The sequence below is a fragment of the Chiloscyllium plagiosum genome, unplaced genomic scaffold, assembly GCF_037043375.1.
Source record: "Chiloscyllium plagiosum isolate Xiang-an unplaced genomic scaffold, Cpla_swu_hap1 HiC_scaffold_1, whole genome shotgun sequence".
Lineage (NCBI taxonomy): Eukaryota > Metazoa > Chordata > Chondrichthyes > Orectolobiformes > Hemiscylliidae > Chiloscyllium > Chiloscyllium plagiosum.
The window spans coordinates 83,197,061-83,222,239 of record NW_028270139.1 but is presented as its reverse complement, the minus strand read 5'-3'; the positions used below and the strand labels follow the sequence as shown (position 1 = coordinate 83,222,239).

General features: G+C 40.5%; 1 protein-coding gene across 2 annotated transcripts in view; it reads left to right on the top strand.

The window, feature by feature from the left end:
* Window positions 1-25,179, top strand: part of mtus1b (microtubule associated tumor suppressor 1b) — a 215,666-nt gene that overhangs the window by 33,915 nt on the left and 156,572 nt on the right. The gene's annotated exons all lie outside the window — the stretch shown is intronic.

Here is a 25,179-nt window from a genome sequence, read left to right as displayed (position 1 = left end):
GATTCCATACTTCAACCAGAACTGGAAGATAGTAAATGAAAGGTAAAAGATGCCACACAAAAGTTAATCAAGTGCAAGGATACCTGGAAGTTTATAAACTAAACTATCTTAAATAGACTGGCTTAAAATTCAGAAGGTTGAAAAGGCAAATTTTTGATTTATGGAAATAACTATTGTAATATATCTCCAGCTTCCATTTGGGATCTTAAGTGAACTACAGAGCTTTATTTCCTCAATATTAGGAAATTCAGCAAGTCAGGAGTCTTGTTTTACTGGTTTGAAGGCAACTATTTGTTGTTTTAATGTCCAAAAATTGATTTTATAAAATTCAGTTTTCACTTCATTTTACACTTATCATTTTGCTTCTGCCAAATTATGAAATAACTAGGTTTTTTTTCCCCTGAGATATGGACATTGCTGGCAGGGCATTCTGTGCACATCCCACATTGCCTTTGAACTGAATGGCATTGCAAGGCCATTCCAGTGGGTATTTTGTCAATTATCCAATTACTGTGGGTCTTGGGTCACATGTAGGCTGGTCATGTAATATTGCAGATTTCCTTTACCCAAGGACCATTAGTGAGCCAAATGGATTTCAGGGCGAGCAATGATTAATGCATGACCGTGAAACAATGAACGTCGAATTGCAATGTGATGATAAATCCATTGTGAATCTGTCTTTTCAAATTGAAATGTGTATATCCAAGCAAAATCATGAATGAAAAATCTAACAAAGTTAGCCTGAGCTTTTATGGTGAACACAGGCTTAGTACAGTTTGATTGTAGTCTGTATCTCATTTTGAGGACTATTTCACAAAATATGATTTTTCTTTGCTAGATCTGGATTAGAATAAGTCATAGCAAACCTTGCATTTTCTTGGCTTTCCTAAAGAACATTTGTACACTTAACTGACTGAATCGTTTGCTTAGTGACAAACACTTTGGAGCTCAGTGGGATATGAAAGCTAGAATTTGTGCATAAAAAAAATGGATTTATAATTGGTAAATCCACCTAGAGCAGGAATGCTGGACAGTTTTGGCTGCTTTTATTGTATCCGTTGCTCCCGATGTGGTCTCTTCTACATTGGGGAGACTGGACGCCTCCGAGCAGAGCGCTTTAGGGAACTTCTCCGGGACACCCACACCAATCAACCACACCACCCCGTGGCCCAACATTTCAACTCCCCCTCCCACTCTGCCGAGGACATGGAGGTCCTGGGCCGCCTCCACCACCACCGCTCCCTCACCACCAGACGCCTGGAGGAAGAACGCCTCGGAAGACTTCAACCCTAGGGCATCGATGTGGACTTCAACAGCTTCCTCATTTTCCCCTTCCCCTACCTCATCCTAGTTCCAAACTTCCAGCTCAGCACTGTCCCCATGACTTGTCCTATCTGCCTATCTCCTTTTCCACCTATCCACTCCACCCTCTCCTCCCTGACCTATCACCTTCATCCCCTCCCCCACTGACCCATTGTACTCTATGCTACTTTCTCCCCACCCCCACCCTCCTCTAGCTTATCTCTCCATGCTTCAGGCTCACTGTCTTTATTCCTGATGAAGGGCTTTTGCCCGAAACGTCGATTTCGAAACTCCTTGGATGCTGCCTGAACTGCTGTGCTCTTCCAGCACCACTAATCCAGAATCTGGTTTCCAGCATCTGCAGTCATTGTTTTTACCCAGTTTTGGCTGCTTGTCAATTGGCTAGTATGTAGTTTAACTGTTTTTGTTCTTTGTCATTATTATTCTCCTTGCATAGTTGTTAAACAGGTGCCAGATAGTAAGCAGCTACCTTTGTAGTGTTGCAGTCTGGATGATGGAATTGAAATCTACAGGCCTTTTTTTTTGAGGGAGTTGCCACTATTTTGATGCAGTGATAATGTAGTGCATGTTTCCAAAACTTGTCGTACATGGCTTAGTTGGAAAAGTTGTAAGTAGTGATGGTGTCCACTGGAAAGATTGGACAAGGGGACTTGGTGTTGTGTTGATGTGGGGTCTATTATTTTGGGATAGTTATAGATAAAATGAGATTCTTTTGGTATTCTGGAAAACAATTGGAATTATCCGATTGAAAACCTTTAAGAGGAAAATGGATGTCCTGATGGGACAAGTGATAACCAGGTTCAACAATTTCCAGCAGTGGAGGGAGATAATGGAGGCTCTAGTGTCACAAGACTGGTAGCTGGTCGTAATGGGAATCCAAAAGGCTCTGAGATATGTGCAAGTAGTTGTGGGTTGATTTCAGAGCAAAACATGTTTGAGACATGGAAGATTGAGAACATAGCTAAAGTATTAAATACTTTGCATTTGTCTTTACCGAGTTAATTAACACTACACTGCCGCCACCTTCGCTACAAAATTTATATTTGGAAAGAGCAGAAAATTGAGACAGGATATCTTAATAGGTTGAAAGAAGGGTGTGTAAGGATAAGATCAACAGCTGCAGGTTTGCAAGTTTTAATCTAGAAAATCCTGTTAAATCACTAGGGAAAAAATATTTGTTTTGACAATGACTGAAGTTGATGCAGTTAACGTGATACACATAGCACTTCAGAACATCTTTTTGAAGTCCAAGTAACAGGCTTGTCTGTGAAGTTAAGCACAAGTATTAAAACAACAATAGCAGCATAGATATGGAATTGGTCGTGACAGGAAACATCTTGGTTGAAGGTTGCCTTTCAGACTGAAGGAACATATTCAGTGGGATTCCGCAGGGATCAGTACTAAACCAGCTGTCTTCGATCCAAACTATTGACTGAGACTTTGATGCATAGGGTAGTTTTGCAAGTTATGGGTGCAACAACTTGCAGGTATTCTTAAATAAGAGGATAATAACTTTGAGGGTGTAAACCTTTGGGATGGGTGGAAACATAGTAACCAAATTTTAATGCCATGATTTGAATTGAAAGAGAAGACCTTGTCCAAACAAATTAGAACCAATGTAATCCTGAAGTATTTTAACAACTTTTGTTTTAAACGTGCTATAGAAACTCCAAGTCTGGCAGTCTCTCCAAGTCAATATTTCATCATTTAATGCTAGATTATGTGTATCTACCAGTAACTTAAATGCCAGGTTCCATTGATTTACTATGTTTTTCTATGTTGACCAAGCAAATTTTAAAATATCAATAAAATGCATCAAGTTGCAACCATTGAAACATTCATTCAATCTTTTTACCACCTCGCAAGGCCATTAGTCCTTGTGCTAGCTCTCTGCCAGAAGGGGACAGCTCATCTCACAAACCTGCCTTGTGGAGAAGGCAGGTTTGTGAGATGAGCTGTCCCCTTCTGGCAGAGAGCTAGCACAAGGACTAATGGCCTTGCGAGGTGGTAAAAAGATTGAATGAATGTTTCAATGGTTGCAACTTGATGCATTTTATTGATATTTTAAAATTTGCTTGGTCAACATAGGAAAAACATAGCAAATCAATGGAACCTGGCATTTAAGTTACTGGTAGACACATAATCTAGCATTAATGATGAAATATTGAAAGTGATAGCAGAGGTAGGTTATTTAAGCCCTTGGAATCTGTTCTGGGATTTAATGTGATCAAGGCTGATCATCCAAATTAATCTCCTTTTTCTGTTTTCTCCTGAAAAATCTTGATACCTTCACCCTTAAGAATTATACCTTACACTTTAAGCATTTGATCTTTTTTGGCCTCAGCACTTTTTTTTGTGTGGCAGGAAATTCCTCAGCCTCAACACTCTTCCCCCTCCAAACCATCCAGCCTGAAAACAAACACCACTGGGTGAAAAAACTGCTTGTCAGTCTGTGACCCTAGACTGTGACTATTGGTACTGGACTCGCTGGTTTTGCGGACATCTGTCCTGTATTTTTCCGGTGGAGTCCTAAAAAAATGTCTTGGTCTTCAATGAATTTGCTTGAGCAAATGTCAGAACCAATCCAGTCTCTCTTTTATCAATCCTTCCATCCCAGCAATCAGTCTGACAAATCTTTGTTATAATCCTTCTGTAGGCAGAACATCGTCTCACTAGTGCCCTATACAATTACAGTAAGACCCCTCTGCTCCTGTACTTTAACCCACTTACTACGAAACATATATACCATTTGCTACTTTCATTACCTGTTGCAGCAACTGGTATGCAAGAATTTCTAGGTCTTGTTGCCCCCTCTCCTTTCCCAGTTTATTAGCTTTCAGATAAGATGCCTTCCTGATCTGCTGCCGAAGTGGAAAACCTTGCATATCCGCATTGTACTTCATTTGTCCAGAATGACTTGTTCAAATCACACCATCTCTGCATCCTCTTCTTGATTCACCCTCTTAACGTGCTTTGTGTTGTCTGCATATAGGGAAATATTATATTTTGTTTCTTCATTTAAATGGTTAACATGTATTGTGAAAAGCTAAAGTCCTGTCACCAAACGCTGAAGGCCCCAACTAGTCACTTCCGGTCATACAGAAAAAGAATAATTTATTCCTATTCTTTCATCTGCCTTCCAATTCTTTATCCTTGTCGTGTAGTACCTCAAATCCCATGTGCTTCAATTCTCCATTATCAAAAGCCTCAAAGTCCGAGTCAAGTACATCAAATGGCTCCCCCTTATCAACTCTAACAGTTACACCCTTGCAATTTTCCAATAGATGTGTTGAGCATTATTTCCCTTTTGTAAATCTGTGACTATCTGTCAGTTTTCAAAGTGCTCTGCTATTACCATTATAGATTATAACATTTTCCCTACCACTGATGTTAAGCTTACCTGTCTATAATTTCCTATTTTCTCTTTTTTTAAAAAATTGTGGGGTTACATTAACTGTGCTCCAATCCACAGGAATTGTTCCAGAATCTGTAGAATATTGATCGATGCCACCAATGCCTCTACAAATTTATCTCACTTTCTGAAGAAATCTAGGATTCAAATTCTCAGCCTTTATAATCATGTATATTTTCACCAGACCACTCTTCAGGCCCTCTGCTGTCTAGACCTTGTGCTCCCCAAACTGAGATTTTGTTTGTCCTCACTTTCTTGTTCTGTTCTCCCAAAAGATTTAATTATTTGGTCAGCTAGTTCTTAGTTTCCCCATGATAAATCTGATGCTTTTTGACTGTAAGGGACCTACGTTTGCCTTCAGTCTTTTTATTCCCTCATATACCTACAGAAGCTTATACAATCAGTTTGTTCCCTGTAGCTTTACTCTTTTTTTTCTTCTTCAATCCTTTTCTCCGTATTTTTAAATGTAAATTACTCCCAGTTCTCTGGTCTAGCCAAAAAAGAAAGCAAAATTTGTCCACCCTATTATTTGGATCTGAAGTTTGACTGGTTAGCCACAGATGGGTTATCTTCCCTGGTTTTGTTAGGTTTAATGTTCTTTTCACTTGAGGAAAATGTGCTGCATGGTGAAGATCTAGAGTATTATTGGTTCTTAAAACTTGGATCCATTTTATCTGTTGAATAAATGATCTATCACCCAGTGAGCCTTGCCATGGAAGCACAGCTAGCAGGAAGAGAGTGGAGTTGACTCTGAGCTATAGGTGAAAATAATGTTACAAGCAGATGAGCCCAAATTCTGAATAGCCATGTGTTAACACATGAAAAGGGGCTACCACCTAATGTGCGAATGCCAGAGTTAGAGCTGTTTGTATCAGAATCAGATCATGGTCCAGAATGTGGTTGGTTGGTCTGTTTGAAAATGAACTAATCCTGATAGAATCGCTGCAAAGCAACTCAGAGAGGAAGAGGGTTGTTTAGCGATATCTTGATCATATTCAAAACTGAGGTGACAGCTCTTTTCAGAGCATTCCTGACCTATCCTGTGTGATTCGAGAACAGCATATTGGGAACTGAATAGGTATATAGTACCACAATTCTACAAGTGATTTGCAGGTGATGACATTATTTTACTTCAAACCCTTGATAAAATTGCTTTGTTAAAATACAACTGATTTTGATTCAAGCATTGTTTGTGAAAAGTGAAAGTTAACCAAGTGAGTTCTTGGGAACTACATTGTGGGGTCAGTTCAGTAAACGTGATTATTTTTGGTTTATGGTTTCTTCAGGATTCTAACATATTTGTCAATCGCATCAGAACTCTGCATTAATTTGGCTTGATGAATTGAAAACATTGTGGAAATTGGCAACACAACATCTATAACTCAACTCCTTTCTAAAATCTTAATTGCAACAAGATTAAATTATTACTTTCTCTGTTCAAACAGTTGTGTGGCTGAATTTTATCACTTGTAATAGAATTACATTGTATTTACTCTGTATGAGCTGGTCTTTGGTTTCTTTTAATGAAAGACAAGTTGGATAATGCAGATTGCCCAGCAAATTAAAACTCTGGGGCCGTCTCAAATCTTTACTTAAAAATGTTTCTGCCATCCTTTTGTGTGTGTTGAGTATTTTTTTTGTGGGTCGGGTCCAGTTTTTTTTTAAGCATGTATTTTGATTTATTGAATAAATGCAAACTTAATGCAAGAGAATTCAGATAGTGTTTTTAGAGTTTGTGCATCTTACTAAAATCAAACTTTGTGCTGAGACATCCAAGGCAGTGAACTGTTCTTAAATGAGGCCTGAAAGGAGGAATCTTAACACAAGCCTGAAATTAGTGATAAAAAGGAGTATGCTTGATGGAACAGTGACTTTAATCAAATTATTATGTCACAGACAAGACAAGCACTTATTCTCCATACATTTTTCCCTGAGAAGGTACTTTTCATAGACTGTCTTGCATGGCTACTCAAGTCTCTACTGTGTTGTGGATAGAACATGCCCTTGTTACAACTGAACAATATTGGTGATAACCATTCTCCAGTTGATGGATTTTTCTGGACATTGCCATGACCAGTCAATCTACTTCCTTTTTACCTTCAAGATTATAGCTTGGTGTTAAGTCATTCAAATGCAACAGTTGATCATGACTGACTTAACTCCCAAGTTATATCTTCAAGTTGCAATGAAAGTAGATTGACTGGTCAAATGCATCATCTTTCCCAATCCATACTGTGCATTTGGACAAAATAGTCCCGTTAGTATTTCTTGGGAGTTGTTCTGTTCAGATACTTCAAAAAATCTAATTTGAGTCAGATGTACACCACAGAAACAGACCCTTCAGTCCAACCCGTCTATTCCGACCCAATATCTTAACCTAATCTAGTCCTAGTTGCCAGCACCTGGCCCATATCCCTCTAAACCGTTCCTAATCATATACCCATCCAAGTGCCTTTTACATGTTGCAACTGTACTAGCCTCCACCACTTTCCATGGCAGCTCATTCCATACATGCACCAACCTCTGCATGAAAAAATTGCTCCTTGGGTCCCTTTTATATCTTTCCCCCCTCACCCTAAACCTATGCTGTCTAGTTCTGGACTGCCCCACCCCAGGGAAAAGGCCATTTACCCTATCCGTGCCCCTAATCATTATATAAACCTCTATAAGATCATCCCTCAGCCTCCGAAGCTCCAGGGAAAACAGCCTTAGCCTATTCTGCCTCCCCCGATAGCTCAGGTTTTCCAACCCTGGCAACATCCATGTAAAGCTTTTCTGAACCCTTTCAAGTTCCACAATATCTTTCTGATAGGAGGGAGACCAGAATTTTGCGCACATTCCAAAAGTGACCTAACCAATGTCTTGTACAGCTGCAACATGACCTCCCAACTCCTGGACTCTTTACTCTGACCAATAAAGGAAAAACATACCAAACACTGCCTTCACTATCTTATTTACCTGGAACTCTACTTTCAGGGGGCTATGAACCTGCATGCCAAGGTCTCTGTTCACCAACACTCCCCAGGACCTTACCATTAAGTGTATAAGTCCTGCTCTGATTTGCTTTTCCAAAATGCAGCACCTTATTTATTTAAATTAAACTCTGTGACTCCTCAATCCGTTAGTTCATCTGATCAAGATTCATAAAGCTTCAATCCTGATTTCATTTTTAATCAGGAGTGATGTTTGGATTCTCCAGTTATTGGAGATGGTTATTGGACAAAAGTTGTACACCGATATATTATTCACTACCACTTTTCTGCCCAAGATAGCATGTTGTCGAGGTCAAGCAGCGCTTGGTTACAGACTGCATTTCTTAAATAAGACTGAAGTGGTGGTTAACCTTGTGAACTTTTAAGCAAACCTCCACACTTCTGGCCTTTTATATAGCCTTGGACATGATCTTGCAGAATGCCTGGCCTACTATGATTTACCTCCACCTACAGCTATGTCCCTTTGGGCCAGGAACCCGCCCCCCCAACCCCGAGAACTCAAACTGTGTGTCGGGTTGTTGTTGATATCATGTGCCACTTCATAGTACAAAATACCTTCACAGTGTATTCTGTCATCAGCCAACAGGTGGAAAGTCACTGGTAAATTGAATTTCCTCTAGTCTTTGTAGACAGTGTTCATACTAATCTGGGCTTCATCCTTGTGTGTTGGATGCACTGCACATGCAGTTGTTAATCTCTATAAATTTGGCAAAATTCAAATACATCTTTACCAGTAAAGCAACTTAACAGCCAGAATGGGAAATTGTTTGAAAAATTGAATACTAAAATCTCACCAACCCAGTATTTGCAGTGTGCTCGAATGAGATTTTGCTGCATGGATCAAGTATGTGGATTGTTGTGGAACAACTTTTTTCACTAACCTTTCTGGTTCCAAAGTTTCTTTTTTCAGTTGTCTACAGGCATTGTTGACTTCTCCAAATGACTTCCAGAAAGGGAATGCGTTCTGTTCTAGCACTCTTGCTGTCTTTTAGAGAAAGAGAAAGTAAACCATGTTCCGGAGCTGCTGACAAAACTGCAATAAAATAGGCTGCATGCAAGGGAAATGAATTTCTCTTAGGCTGATGGTTGTTTTAACAGTATTTGAACAAACTCTGATCTTTCAATTTGTAAAATTTGAAATTCACAAGCAGGAAGGTTTGTTCCCTCCTGTGCATAAACTAGTCTGTTAAAAAAAAACCACTTCATACTCAGTGACTTAGAATTTGAATGGCATTAACAGACAAAGCTCAATTTGTGTACAATAAAGCCTTTGTTTCTCAAGTATTGCTCCGTCTCCATCTTGGGACAGCAAGGGGAAAAGCAGAGGTTAGAAATAAGTAGTTGAATGAATAATTGATTCTTAATTACCTGAGCTGCAAGTAGAATTGGTATTTTGAAAGCAAATTAGATTTCCAAGTTGGTATTTAGATAAAATTCCCAAGATGACAGCCAAATTTTAGGATATCCAATTTTGTCTGTGGATCCTATTTAATAAAATAAACTATAACCAGTGTGATTTGATCATGTTTATAAATGATCAGATGTTTGAAATGCTGTGTATTTTCAGATGAGCATGTAGAGTCAACCACTGCCAACATGTTGGTTAGATTGTGCTTGTCCTCATTTCCTGACTTAGTTGACCAAATGATAGCAGGAAAATGACTAGTGGTCCAGTGAGATTTATTCAACTATGTACATAGTTTATTGCATGATTGTAACTTTTTCACCTTTGGTTGAGATGGACATTGCCATTGAAGAATCCTTCATCTTGTGTCTGTATTCATTTTAATCAGAGAGATTCTACCTTTTCCCCACCCAAGTCCTTCAGCCATCAGATTCAGTGGAACTTAATGCAATCTCCAGCATTCGACCTTCCAGAAACATTACCTTACCATATTCTCAGAACTTAGCTGATTGAGGTGTTCAAGATAACAGAAAAGAGGGTAGATAAACTAACTGGTGATTTGAAAACTGGTGGTGAAGGATGCGCAGGGTGGATTGGGGAGGGGGGGCAGTGGAGGATGGCATAGTGAGAGAGTTAGGGCTAGGCTGTTCAGGAGAGATATTAGGAAGAACTTCTACATGAGGCGATGGAGGTTTGAAACTCATTGACAAAAGGCAATGAGTTACCTTGGCTAAGAAACATTTCTGGTTTAAAGTTATCAAGGGATTATGGGCCAAAAGCAGGTATATGGAATTAGGCTACTCATTGGTCATGATCTCTTTGTCGGAACAGGCTTAAGGAACTGACAGTCCTGTTGAAGGGTTTTTGCCTGAAAAGTTGATGTGTTTTTTTCTTGCTCGGATGCTGCCTTGATCTGGTGTGCTTTTCCAGCACTACGCTCTGTTGGCTTTAACAAGCTAACAGCCTATTCTTGTTCCAAGATCAGAAACTGGCTACTTGGTGCACTGATTCTGTCCAGATCCCGAGGAAGAATTTAATCGGTTCAATTCCCTCTGTTGGATCCTGTAGTCCAAGTTTATTTCTTTTGAACTGCTTGTCCAATTTCCTTAAATATTTTTTGCTTCCATTATCTTCTGGGCAGCAGGTTCCAAGTAAGGAACATTTTATAGTGTTAACAATATTTTTTTTAAGAAACATCCACATCCCTGTCCGTGTTTTACCTGAAATTCTTACTGTGGCCAAGATGTTTGCTTGATTAATGACTGACCATCCATCCTAAGGTCACAACTGTGTGAAACAAAAAGAGAAATTGTTGGAAAAGCTCAGCAGGTCTGGCAGCATCTGGAGAGAAGTCAGTTTCTGTTTTGGGTACAAATCAGGAAGAGGGGCTTTTGAAACAAATTTAAATTTTAATCCTAAAACAACACACAGCACGCTCATGGAGGGTTTCTAAAAAAAACATTTTTTCCATGACCACAAGACTTATACCCAAAATCTGAAGATGGAAATTCAGTTTTAAAATTTTTCCTCTGTTCTCGCTCAACCCTAAACATTAACTTGGGTTCTCTCCACAGATGCTGCCAGACGTGCTGAACTTGTCCAGGAAGTTCTGATTTCCAACACAGTCAGTTTATGTTTATTCAGAAGTTTACATGTTCACTGCAGTGTTCACCACTGCCTGACTGCTTAGCAACTGAAGCAGTGCATGTCTGTATGCACTAAATTCTATTCTCCATCCTGACTTGGAACTATTCCTTCACTATTGCTAGATCAAAATGATGAAACTCATTTACTAATAGTACTAGGTATTAATGCGGAGAGCATGGTGCTGGCTAAAAGCACAGCAGGTCAGGCAGCATCCAAGGAACAGGAGGCTAAGATAAAAGGTAGGGAGGAGCCTATCTTAGCTGTCCCTCTTCCCTACCTTTTTTATCTTAGCCGTCCGTCCCTCCCTACCGCTGCCGTCCCTCCTCCCTACCGCTGATCTTAGCCTGCTGGACACACTTTCCTCATTCCTGAAGGGCTTATGCCCGAAACGTCGATTCTCCTGTTCCTTGGATGCTGCCTGACCTGCGCTTTTCCAGCAACACATTTTCAGCTCTGATCTCCAGCATCTGCAGCCCTCACTTTCTCTCTTAAATACTGACCTAGCCAGTGACACCCATCTTCCATGAAGGAATAAAAGAACATCTGTTGGTCGTGCTGCCATCAGCTAATGGGAATAAGTTTCCTTGTTAATTTAAACCTGTCGTGTATGTGGCTGTTGTTGGTCCCCTCAATTTCCTTTTTTTTCCTCTGAGGAGAACAAGCTCAAATTCCAAATTTTTAGCAGCTATTATTTTCCCCAGCCCAGAGTTATTCTGGTAAATCTACTCTTTCTTCACCCATTTTCCCTGACCCGCTCCCAAAAATGGCCTTGACTTTGTAATCTGAGGTGACTAGAACTGGAAACAATATTCTATTTGTGGTCTTGCTGCTGTGTTCTGACAGAGGTGAAAATGCTGATCTTGGTTTGGCTGTATACTTCTATATTCACAACACCCAGTAAAGTTAATCTCTTCAAAAACAGTCTAGTTACTTCAGTGGTTCCTTCCCAGCTGCTGGGTTTTTAAAATCTTAAATGATAAACTTTTAATAATTTATTAAACATGACTTTAGCAGAGCCAAATTAAACAAGATAAACTAATTACCATCTGTGCTTTAAACTGAGTCACACAAGGCAGACGAACACATTTAAGGGATAAATTAAAAGAAACAACTGGCCAGCCTATTTGGTTTTCATGATGCATTGTTTCACATAGTTGTAGAATCCTTGGTTGCTTTTGAAGCATCATACAATATTTCTTCAGTTTACTCGGGTACAATCAGTAATACTTCTAACTCTGCTGTTTACTTTGGTTGTGGGAAATGAGGCAGGGGAGTTTCAATTTTCATTGTGTCAAGCTCCTATTCACAGAAAAAGCAGTTCAAAATAAACAGTGTCAACTCTGGTTCTGTCCATAGTGATAGAATATGGAAACGGATCCTTTGGGGATAGTGAGGACGGCAGATGCTGGAATGTCAGTTGATAGTGTGAAACTGGAAAATGCACAGCAGGTCAAGCAGCATCAGAGGAGCAAGGCAGTTGATGTTTCAGGTCAGAACCTTTTATCAGGCCCTGATGGGTTCTGACCTGAAACGTAGACTCCCCTGCTCTACTGCTGTTTGACTTGCTGTGCTTTTTCTAGCTCCACACTTTACTGGAACCAAGCCTTTTGTTCAAATGGTCCATGCTGACCATGTTCCCAATCTAAACTAGTCCCAATGTCTTTCAAATGTAACTTTTTGTGTCCACCACTTCTCTAGCTATTTGTTCCACACACAAACCATCTATATTTTTTTTTAAAAGTTGTCCCTCAGTCTCTTTTAACTTTCTCTTCTAACTTTTTAAACAAAACATATGGCCCCGGTTTTGAATTCCCCACCTTGAGAGATGGAATGTTTTTTTTTTGAGGCCTCATTTACTATTCAATATCTGCCACCTCCTTGAACGTTATAGACTGGCTGGAACTAGTTCCCAGATACTGACCTCGTTTGTAGTCCAGTTCAGCTGTCTGTTCTAACAATCTTCTTCCTGGGGTTGGTGTGTCTGTTAGAGCCTTTTTTAATCCAGACTCAATCTGGAATTAACATCCAGACCGTGCCTCAAACAAAGCTTGTTTGGTTTGTTTTCCTTTTACCACAAGCTCTTTTTTAAAGAATTTCATCAGTCGTTTTCAGCTCAATTTCAAGTTTGCAGCTCCAAACTAAAATTTCTTGAAAGGAAAAAGAATGAAAATAACGAAAAATCAGCGAGGGTTTTAACACTGCTGAATTTTGGAGTTCTTGAGTTCTGTTTGTAGATCCCATTTTTCACTCCCTCTGTGTGTTTTTTTAACCTTTTTCAAAGATGCATTGTTTCATGTCAGTAAAAACAATGCAGATACTGGAAACCAGAGTCTAGATTAGTGTGGTGCTGGAAAAGCACAGAAGTTAGGCAGCATCCGATTTTGCTGCTCCTCAGATGCTCCCTGAACTGCTGTGCTTTTCCAGCACGACTCTAATCTAGACACAGGTTACATGTAACCTGTACTTTTTCTGTTGCATCACCCTCAAGTGCAGCAACTCAGTTCTGTATAAAATTCTTTTCCACTTGTTGGCTCACTTTGCCAGTCTATCTGTCACTTGGAATCCTATTCAATTCTTGCTGTTCATTTGATCTTTGGTATTAACTGCAAAAAATGTGAGCTGAGCACTGACCCTTGCTGGCAATGCCATCTACTTTTATTTATTTTCAACTATTTGAGACTTGCCTCGAAGCCTTTTTTTAACCTAATTGGATACTGAGCCTCGATTGTTTTGCCAAAAATGCTTTCATATGGAGATAACATCTGCAGATTCTCTGAAATTTGAAGAGAGTTTTGAGGTAACAAATATTTAACTTAGATTAGTCAAACATGGTCTCTCTTATATAAATTAGTGCTAGTTCTTCAACTTTAAGTTCTTGATTCATCTGATTTTTTAAAAAACCCTCATCTACCATTTGAAGTTTAACTGACTTATAAGTGTTAGGACTGTCCTCCCGTCCTTACTATGAAACAAATTCTATTTGTTTCAATCTTTTTTATTAGACGTATGCAGTTGGTCTTTTTTTTTCCTTTCAAACTGCTGTTAGAAACCAATAATTGGACTTGGGGCAGAGGATATTCTCCACATTTCAGGGTGGGGAAAATGGTTTGCAAACCTGATCTTCAACAGTTTGCTGGTAGTTTCAGCTTGTGAAATGAGTGTTTCAGCTAGAAATAAAATGTACAAGTCTTTGCTGAAATACTTCAATGCTGTGCATCTTTGAGCACATCATTTCTGTTCAATATGATCCCTTGTGCAATGTGTTGTTCCAATATTGGGAGCCTTTACTTGGCTTTAAGTGTTCAATTTGGCTTGAGGTTTGGGAAATTTTGGAGATGGATTGGAGTGCTGTGATGGATGAGAATTAACTTATCACAGGCATTGTCAGGGCATGGGCAAGGGCATGACAGCTGTCATCAGGTTTTAACTGGAGAAATTTCAAGGACTTGGATCACTTCCCAAAGAAAAATCACTGCAACCTGAGTGGCACAGAACAGCAGTCTATTAACCGTGGAGCACAGTTACTAATCTTCAAATGTTTAGTTTGAGGAAACCGTCAAGGGTGGGTGGCACCTGAGGGGATGGGATTCTGTTGTGGACCAGGCCAGACCCCCTCGACACTTTTGTAACAACGTAGCCCAGACCTCAACTTGGGCAGATGTGAAGTGGATATTCTGAGTGATGCAGCTGGTCAAACCACTCCGCTTTAAACACAACAACATTCATTTTAAATACGATGGATGAAACACTAATAAAAGAAAACAGAATTTAGAAAATTTACATGATAACCCAACCAACACGATATCACAACTTAATGAAGATAATGTTCCATATCCATGATACCCCATAAACCCACTCCTTGGCAAATGGTAAATTCAAACAGGTTCTTACAGGCAGAGTTTTCAGAGAGCAAGTTCAGGCAAAACTCTTGTTGAAGCATGGAACCTCTTTAATGTGGCTGCTTCTCTTGGTCCCCAGCAGTTTCTGACTGCTTGCTAAAACCAGCCAAACTAGGAAAACAAACCTGAATTGGGAGAAGTGGCCACTCTCCTGTCATTGTTCAACGTAACCATTTCCAGATAAATTTGAACCTCTGTCTTTACAACCCATCTTGGGGGGACAAACCAAGGACAACAAAACCTTGTTAAAGGGGAAGCATTGTCAAAATACAAGAAAGCAAAGTTGAAGTAGTGAAAGTAAGGACTAAAGGAGTTTTAGCTAAAATCACTGACTAGTTCTGAAGGAGTGATGAAAATTATCAGTTTAGCTTGGAGTGTCTTAAATGATGTAAAATTAAAAGTGAGAGTTGGGTGAGTGACTAAACAGTAAGTCTGAATGATTGATTGAGACCCCTCATTACCATTGAGGCAATAACAATGAACTGAAAAGAGCCATTTACCTTCATGGAGGAAATAGTGCTGACCATGAAAGTGTTTTTGTGTTCTATATTGATTGAATCACACACTTGGATTGGAAGCAAAAGTCACCATCCGTTATCTAAGGATCGAAAATTTCAGGTTGTATGTACAGGAGATGCAGAGTTATAGGGGAATATTCGGCAGAATGGTTTCTGGATCTTGGGATGCATTATCTGCTATTGGGAGGCCTTGGTTCAAGCCCAGTTGTTTCAGAGGTGTTTCAGAGGTGTGTCAGAAGATGACTGAGCAGGTTGATTGTTTTATGTTGTAGCTTTTTTTTGGCATGAGGTGGACTATGGAGAAATAATTGTATGGAATCGGTTTTCTTAAATTGGCACAGAGAATGATTGAAATAAATGTGGCAGTCAGTGGGAATTTCTCTGCAGTTAAAACCTTGTGCTATACATCTTTTTGACTGGATGATTTGAACATTTGTCTGACTGCACAGGCTGTCACTTGGTAGCTCAGAACTTGAATTTGCAGAAGCTGTTTGTCTACCACTCAGAACTGAGGCAAAAACTGTCCGATGATAAGTGCAGCAAAAGACTCTTGAGCCAATTGCTTGTAGTCAAAACCAAGCATCTAGCTATTGCAATTCCATCATTGAGCATTTGGCCCAAAGCTTTCTAAGCTTCAGCTTACGAATGCACAACTAAAACTTGTGTTTTGTTTTCTTGCATCTACCACTCTTTGCAAGCAGTGAATTCCGAATTCCCACTGCCTGGGTGAGAAAAGTTCTTCTCTCTTCACATCACATCTCCCATAAATCATCTTCCCTTTGCTTTAAATGTATGACACTCTGCCCTCTCCCTGTTAATCCTCCCGGAAAGGTTTCTTCCTGTCTATCCTGTCTGTGCCTCATTAAATTTAAATAATCTCAATCTCCTCACCCTGCCTCACTCCAATCTCCTCTGCTCCAAGGAAAGCTAGTCATCTCTCTCATTCCTCTTCCCCTGCCCCGTCCACCCCCTCAAACAAGTACATGCCTCTCCTCTGCACCCTCTCCACTCTGCAATGCAATTGCATTTCCTCCACCCTCCCCCCGGCAGTATACTGTTGATTCCAGAACTACATGCAGTATGTTTGTGGCCTAACTAACATCACCCTCCTGCTCTTGATCACTTTTTGCCTCTGCTATTAATGGCAAACATTCAATATGCCGTTTTAACCTCTTTATTAATCCATCCTGCAACTTTAAGAGATTAGTGAACATGCACTCCAACGTCCTTCTGATAGCCTGTGCTTCCCAGGATTCTACAAATGATGTACTCCTTTGTTTGTCCTGCTCAAGTGCATCACCTCACTTGTCCTGGTTGAATTCAGTGCACCATTGACTTGGCCCATCTGAGCAGCTTGTAAATATCTTGTAAACCAAAACTACCCTCATTGTTAACCATTGCAATAATTTCCATCTCACTGGAAAGTCTATTTGTACCACAAACTTCATAGGCCCTAGTACTGACCCATGTGGTATGGCTGTAACAATGCTGTATAGGATACCTCACTTCTCAGAACCTTGTTTTGAGGTGCTCACTTAATGGAAAATCATTTCTAAATTTGGAAAATTGGCAAGCATACTTTTTATGACCACCTGAACAATATTCTGCTAAATTTTAGCCATTGGGAGTACTGAGTCAGCAACTTCATAATAAATTGCAGCTGATCTAAAATTAGAATACAAGGCAGTTGTTTGTAGCCACTTGGTTTGAATTTAAGTGGTAAAATTTCAGTTAAGTGAATTAAGTGCAGATGCATCGTTGGCTTGATCGCAGTTGCTGTTTAAATTTTCATGTACACAGTTTTTAAAAGGGAAGATTGGTTAAACTGACTATTCAAGCTGTCCTGTTTGACTATTCAACAATACTCTTGTTCTCCAGATATTTTAATGGGCTGGGTCTTTATACTGGAAGTAGTTTCAGGTGAGTATTTAATGGCTCCTACAGATGATGTAGCATAACTACAGTAAGTCGACCAGTTCATGTGAGGGTGCAGTTGCTTTTCTGATACGTGTTTCTTTTGAGGGAGTGTTCCTATTGTAATATTTCTGGTGTTTTTAGCTTGGTTATCCTGTGGAACTGATGGTCATTCTGTAACCTGAATAGGTAGTGAGATTGCATCTTGCTGATTGGTGCTCTGTGAAAGTAGTTTCTCCATGTGTCTTGCATTTGGTCATGTGATGTGAGCTGACTTTGTCAAGTATTTTGAATATTTGCATACTAGTTGTCTCTATGCTGAGCTCTTGGATGAAACTGCCAAGTCATTCCACGTTTTTGGTCATCTTGTTATACTTGTTACAACTTTTTTGCTTGCGTAGTTTTCTTAATATTGAATTTGTAATTTGGGTGCATTGTGACATTAGTCTTTGGACTGGAATACTTGCGTTCAGTCAATATAGTTTTTCATCAATGTTCAGATTATCTAATTCTGCTGGACTTCAAATATTTGATCCCTTTTGCAATTTTCACTGGCTCTGCTTTTACATTTGTGAAATTTTGTGGAGATTGAAATTCACAAATAGTCTCTCAGTGACTAGAATACCATTTTCTGAATTGTTTTCAGTGCATAGTGGAATTTTTAAAATTGAACTGTTCAGAGATGTTTTTACACACCTCTGGTGGGACTTGCACAAAAGAAACCTCCCAGAAGTTTTAAGAAACCCAAGTCTTTATTTTGTTGAAGTCACTTAAAAACTGCATGAACTCATATAAAACTCCGTTATCTCACTTTTTAGATTCGAATCAATCTAAACATCATGGCATAGACAGAGAACACAGGGGGCTAACACCTTCAACATATTGTCTAGCTATCGCCCATGGTTAACAGCTAACCTGAGAATGCAACTTTTTTAAAAACAAAAGGTTTTGTGATTTACACATGAAAGAAGTGAAACTTTCATGGTATTCAAACAGATGAAAGACTTAACAATCAATTTTTCAATATATAATTTCAGTTGCATCACACTAAATGTTTGCTATAAATTCTGTTAGGATTGAGCCCTCCACTATCACCTGATGAAGGAGCAATGCTCTGAAAGCTAGTGTGCTTCCAATTAAACCTGTTGGATTATAACCTGGTGTTGTGATTTTTAACTTTGTACACCCCAGTCCAACACCAGCATCTCCAAATCCGTTTTAACAAGACCTCCATCTGCTTATATTCCATTGCATTTGAAATGAAGACTGCCATTCCATTTGCCTTCCTTATTTCCAGTCAACCTTGTCAGCTTTGTGTGACTCATGCATGAGAAACCCCAAGTATGCAGATTTCTGTAGTCTCTCACTTTCCCAATAATCAGATTTTCTTGTCCAAGTACCTAACTCTCATTGTATTCCATCTGGCATGTTTTTGTCCACTCTCAAAATATCTGTATATTCCTCTGTACACTCATCATTCCTCACTGCTTGCCTTCCCACTGATTTTTTGTCATCCGCAAACTACAGCCACAGTTCATTACAGTATTTGACAAGCTACCTATGGATTTTTCAGGATGAAACAAGCAGAATAGATGAGGGTGACCCAGTGGATATGTATTTGGATTTTGTGAAAACTGGTCATAAAGTTCCATTTAAGAGGTTGTGTAAGCTCCAAAACACCTGGAATTGATGGTAATGTACTGATATAGATTTAAGAATTGGTTAGCAGACCAGAACGTGCAAGATGAAATGAGTCACTTTCAGAATGGAAAGTGGTGAATTGCTCAATATTTCCAAGTTTGCTGGCAATATAGGACTAGTTGTCTCATAACTCTTCCAACATCACTTGGTGTCCACTTTGCCCATTCCTGATTTGCTGTTGAAGGTGGTGGTGAGCTGTTGCCTTGAACCTCTAAACTTCATCTGCTGTTGATACACAGACAAACCATTAGGCAGGGAGGTCCAGGATTTTGACTTGGTAACATGAAGTGTTGTAATACTTCAGAATCAGGATGGTGAGTGACTTGGGAGGGAACTTGCAGGTTTAATATTCCCATTTGTTTTCGGTCCTTGAACTTGGCACCTTCCAAAGAACAACAAGGATCCTTGAGTTTCTGGTACTCCTACAGAGTCAGTGGTGGAGGAATTCAATGTTTTGTGGATACTGTTCCAGTCAAGCGAATGTTGCTGACCCAGATGGTGTCGAGCTTCAGTGTGCTATGCTCCAAGTGAGAGAGTATTCCATTGCACTCCTGACCTGGGCCTTCTAGATGGTGAACAGGATTTGGAGACTTGGGAAGTGAGTTCCTTGATGTAGGATTGCTAGCCTCTGACCTGCTCTTGTGATCAATGGATTTGAATGGCTAGATCATTTTCAGCTTCTGGTGAATGGTAAGGATATTGATGGGGCAGGGAGCTTTGATTGCAGTGCCATTGACCATTAAGGGGCAATATTTCAGTTCCCTCGCTGGAGATGGTCATTTGCTTGGTACTTGTGTTCCACAAATATTACTACTTGTCAGTCCAAATCTGAATGTTGTCCAGGTCTTCTGCATTTGGACTGCTTAGGTAATGAATGAGTTGTAATTTGTGCTGAACATGGGACAGTCATCAGCAAACATTGCCACTTCTGACCTTTTAAAATGGAGGGAAGGTCATGAAAGCAGCTGAAGATAGTTACAAGTTCGAGATGACCGATCTCCAACTACCACACTAACAAACATCTTAATTTGTGCCACATAGTCTTGAATCAGTGGGAAGTCTTCCCTTGTGATTCCCCTTGCAATTTTACAGTTCGACCATCCCTTTCTTCCCAGTGCACATGATTTCCTTCCTTTTAAGTGAAGTCCTGCACAGCATTTATCATCTTGGGCACAGGTCTGTTTCTATTTGCTGAAAACAAATTCTCATTTGGCCTCTAATGTGTCTCTGTATGATGTAAAACCATGTAATTTTCCAGCTGATGGCCAAGCACAGCATTTGAACATTAGTTGCTTTTGAGAGCAAATTTTGTCTTTTAGCACCTCGTGACTAATGAACTAGGAACAAAAGCAGTCTAGATTAGAGTGGTGCTGGAAAAGCACAGCAGGTTAGGCAGCATCAGAGAAGCAGAAAAATCGATGTTTCTGGCAAAAGCCCATAAGAATGAAGGCAGGGAGCCTCCAGGGTGGAAAGATAAATGGGAGGGGTGGGACTGGGGAGAAGGTAGCAAAGAGTACAATGGATGGATGGGGGTGGGGATGAAGGTGATAGGTCAGAGAGGAGGGTGGAGCGGATAGGTGGGAAGGGAGATTGGCAGGTTGGACAGGTCATGAGGATGATGCTGAGCTGGAAGATTGGAACTGGGGTAGGTGGGGGGGAGGGGAAATGAGGAAACTGGTGAAGTCCACATAGATGCCCTGAGGTTGAAGTGTTCTGAGGCGGAAGATGAGGTGTTCTTCCACCAGGTGTTGGGTGGTGAGGGAGCAGCGGTGGAGGTCCAGGACCTGCATGTCCTCGGCAGAATGGGGGGGGGGGGGGGGGGAGGAGTTGAAATGTTGGGCATGGGGCGATGGGGTTGATTGGTGCAGGTGTCCGAGAAATGTTCCCTAAAGTGCTCTGTGAGAAGGCGTCCTGTCTCCCCAATGTAGAGGAGACTGCATCATGAGCAACGGATACAATAAATGACATTGGGCGTGCAGGTGAAACTTTGGATGTGGAAGCTGCTTTGGGGCCTTGGATAGAGGTGAAGGGGGAGGAATGGGTGCAGGTTTTGCAATTCTTGTAGTGGCAGGGGAAGGTGCCAGGAGGGGAGGGCAGGTTTTTGGGGGGCACGGACCTGACCAGGTAGTCATGGAGGGAACGGTCTTTGTGGGAAACGGAAATGGGTGGGGAGGGAAATATATCCCTGGTAGTGGGGTCTGTTTAGAGGTGGCGGAAATGTCAGTGGATGATGCTGTTTATGTGAAGGTTGGTAGGGTGGAAGGTGAGGTTTGGGGGATCCTGTCCTTGTTACTGTTGGAGGTTTGGGGTTTGAGGGTGGAGGTGTGGAACATGGATGAGATGCGTTGGAGGGCATCTTCAACCACATGGGAAGGGAAATTGTGGTCTTTAACGAAGGAGGCCATCTGGTGTGATCTGTGATGGAACTGGTCCTCCTGGGAGCAGATATGATGGAGGTGGAGGAATTGGGAATATGGGATGGCATTTTTGCAGGAGGTAGGTAGCTACGGGAGTCAGTGGGTTTGTTTTTAAAAAAAATCAGTGGAGATGGGGAGGGAGGTGTCAGAGATGGTGCAGGTGAATTTAAGGTCAGGGTGGAATGTGTTGAAGTTGTTGAACTGCTCAACCTCCTCATGGGAGCACGAGGTGGCACCGATGCAGGCATCGGTGTGGCGGAGGAAGAGGTGGGGAGTGGTGCCAGTGTAACTATGGAAAATGGACTGTTCTATGTAGCCGACCAAAGAAACCGGCATAGCTGGGGCCCATACGTGTGCCCATTGCTACCCCTTTGGTCTGGAGGAAGTGGGAGGATTGAAAGGAGAAATTAAAGGTGAGCACCAGTTCAGCCAAATGAGTATGTCAGTGGAAGGGTGCTGTTGGGGATGGAAGGAGAGGAAGAAACTGAGGGCTTGGAGGCCCTGGTCATGGCGGATGGAGGTGTTAGAGGGATTGGATGACCATAATGAAAATGAAGCATTGGGGGCCGGGGAAACTCAAGTCTTGGAGGAGGTGGAGGGATGGGTGGTGTCTTGAACATTATGTGGGGAGCTCCTGTAGGGGGGATAGGACAGTATTGAGGTAGGTGGAGTTGAGTTCTGTGGGGCAGGAGCAGGCTGAGACAATAGGTCAGCCAGAGTGGTCAGGCTTGTGGATCTTGGGAAGGAGGTAGAATCAAGTGGTTCGGGGTTCCTGGACTACAAAGGTAGAAGCTGTTGGTGGGAGATCTCAAGGTGATGAGGTTGTATATGGTCTGGAAGCTGATGGTTTGGTGATGGAACAAGAGCAGGCCATTAGACCTTTCAAGCCTGCTTTCCCATTCTTTAAGATCATGGCTGATTCTCCTGTCTTAGTGTAAATGCTCCTGCTTTCCCCCCCATAGCTCTTGATGCCTTTCAAATAAAATTCTGTCTGTCTTGAATATATACAGTAATTTGGCCTCATTAGCCATCTGTGATTTCCATTTGGATCTATGTCTAAAATGTTCATCTAAGATTATCTTTATCATCCAGACTCTTAAAATACAGCTAGATCACATTGATCAATAGTCTCATACTTTCCTTGAGCACATACTCTTAAAAACATTATTGGATTCTCTGGTTTTTCTGCTTCTTAGATCTAGGCTGCAATGAAGCCTGCACACTTTGCACAGCATTGATAATTTAGCAGCCACCAGACTATATGCTATGTTTTCCAATTAATTCTGTCACTCTCTCTCTTTTGAGTGAAAAATATCAATTCTCTCATTCCTTGTTGCTCTAGGCAATGGACGTTAAACACAATCTGAAATAATGTAGAAATATGTGCAAAAAAATTCTTTGGTTTTACTAAAAGCAATCCTGTTATACTAATTTTAAATGGTTTCCAAAGCTTTAAAAACTTATAGCTACTAAATACCATATTTCAAATGGTGTTCAGTTGCTGCTGCGGATTGTGCAAACAAGCACCAGAGCAGAGGTAGAGGCTACGTGACGAAGGCAAACTTGGCAGTAGACATTGGAGGTTAATTTGAGCAGAAGTAATGAGTTCTTAAGGCAAGATGAAGTGAGAGTAGTTTTAAAATAAGTTGTGGAGCTGTAAATGACTACAGGATAGTAGTTGGGGAAGGAAGCCTGAAAAATCTGGCCAAGATGGGTACATCAATTCTGATTAAATCGGACTTGATTTGATGACCAGCAAGTGCTTGCTGTGGACCAAAATCTTTGAATTGTTTTTTCCAAGTATCTTGTTTGAATCTGATGCTAATTTGAAAGGATTTCCAGATATTCAATAAACATAACATTAAGCAACTTGTGACACTCAAGTAGTCATCAGATGGTAAACAGGAAGTAAAACTGTTTTCTCTGGATCAAATAAATGTGAAGTAGATGTGTGTTTAAGGTAACAGCTGACACATACCCATTCATAAATTTTAAATGTATTGGTCTTTTAGGTATTGTTTTCAGTCCAAACCTGGATATTGTTTCAGTGTCTGGTGATTGGCTTATGCAACATTTAGCACCATTCAGAGTGAACATTGCTACTTCAATCCTTTTTTTTTTAGATGGAAGGCAGTTCATTTAAAGCTCCTGAAAAGTTCGCATCTCGATGTGTACCTTGAGCTCCTAGAGGGCTCTTCCAATGCAGTGGTAATGTCCCTACTTGTTGACCAGAAGGCCTGGTTTTAAGTTCCACCTGCTCCAGAGATGTGGAATAACCTATCTGAATGAGTGGTTGACAAAATATCTACCTTGACCTCCTATACTTGATGTCTTTGGAATTGGATTAGTGACCTCCAACAAGCTCAATTGTCTTTTGAGCATAACTAGTGGAGAGATCTCTCCTCACCTTTCTTCCTGCCCATCCTGTCTAGATTTCCCATGTACTCCAATTTTGCTAAGGCTCCACAATCCCACACTGCATGTTGCTGTGAGGGCAGTCTCGCTGTTAGCACTTCTGGAGTTCAACTATTTGGATGTAGTTGAATCAAGGCTGTAATGAGGTCAGGAGCTAAGTGACTCTTGTATAAACGTAACTGGGCCTTGGGAGCAGCATTGTCTGCCTGAACCTGCGTGCATCTTAGGACGAAGACTTGTTGACAATTCTGCTTTTCCTTCCTCCAGTGTAATAATTTTCCAGGTTCAATTTATCTTGTTTTTGTCTTGTTTACAACTTCAAGGTTTTAATAGCAAGATTTGATAGAACTACAATTATCATGAATTCCTTTTATTTCAAATTAATTGGGTTAATGGTCCCAAGCCATGTATTCTGAAGTGATACAGCATTACATCAACAAATTACAGATTTTTGCAATTAACTGTGCATTTTTAGATTCCAGAATTTATTGCTTTTGAGGATCAAGAGGAATCATGGCTGATGTTTTCATCATGATTTAGCAAAGTATGATCAATATAAATACTGCTACAATCTTTCATGTTTTGCTGCTAACTGTGCTGAGCTTGTAAAGTTTTAAAAACATTGTAATACTTAGTTAACTGGCCAGTTATCATATCTTCAGGGTTTGCTGTTGTACACTTGAACTAATATTTATTGCAGAACCCCACTTCTGCAAAAACTCAACTGGCTAAAGTAGCCCTAGCCCAAGTTCCATTCTGCATTTGGCTAGATCCTTTGACTTTGAAGTCCAACTCAATTGTTCATAACGAATTTAAATAAATCTTTTCACTTGGCTTAATTGCTTTGGACATTTGGATTAAATGAAGGGAAATGAGTTTGAAAATGATGTATTCCTGTGTTAGTTAGCATTGAGCATAGGTGGGGTGGCACGGTGGCTCATCAGTTAGCACTACTGCCTCAGTGCCAGGGACCCAGGTTTGTTTCCAACCTCTGACGACTGTCTGTGGAGTTTGCGCACCCTCACCGTATTTGTGTGGGTTTCCTCCAGGTGCTCTGGTTCCCTCCCACAGTCCAAAGATGTGTAACTTGGGTGAATTGGCCATGCTAAATTGCCCATAGTGTTCAGGGATGTGTAGGTTAGATGTATTAGTCAGGGATAAATGTCGAGGAATAGGTTTGGGTGGGATACTTTTTGGAGAGTTGGTGGTCTTGTTGGGCTGAAGGGCCTGTTTCCGCACGGTAGGAATTCTATGGAAAAAAAAACATTTTATCTGATTCCATGTCTTGAAATCTGGTAAATAAAAAAAAAATGAGCTTTGTCTATGTTCAACTTCAATGTTTATAAAATACTAATCTGCTGAAAAAACAGCTTTGTAATTGTGAAGGTCATTTGGCCCATTGTCTGTACAGGATGTTCAAATGTGCATCATGAATTAATGTCATTATTCTGCCCTCTCATGCTTGATCCTTTTTATGAGCAGAAGCACTTCTCCCTCTTTGCTGACCAGACTTTGTGATTTTGAAAAAGTCCACC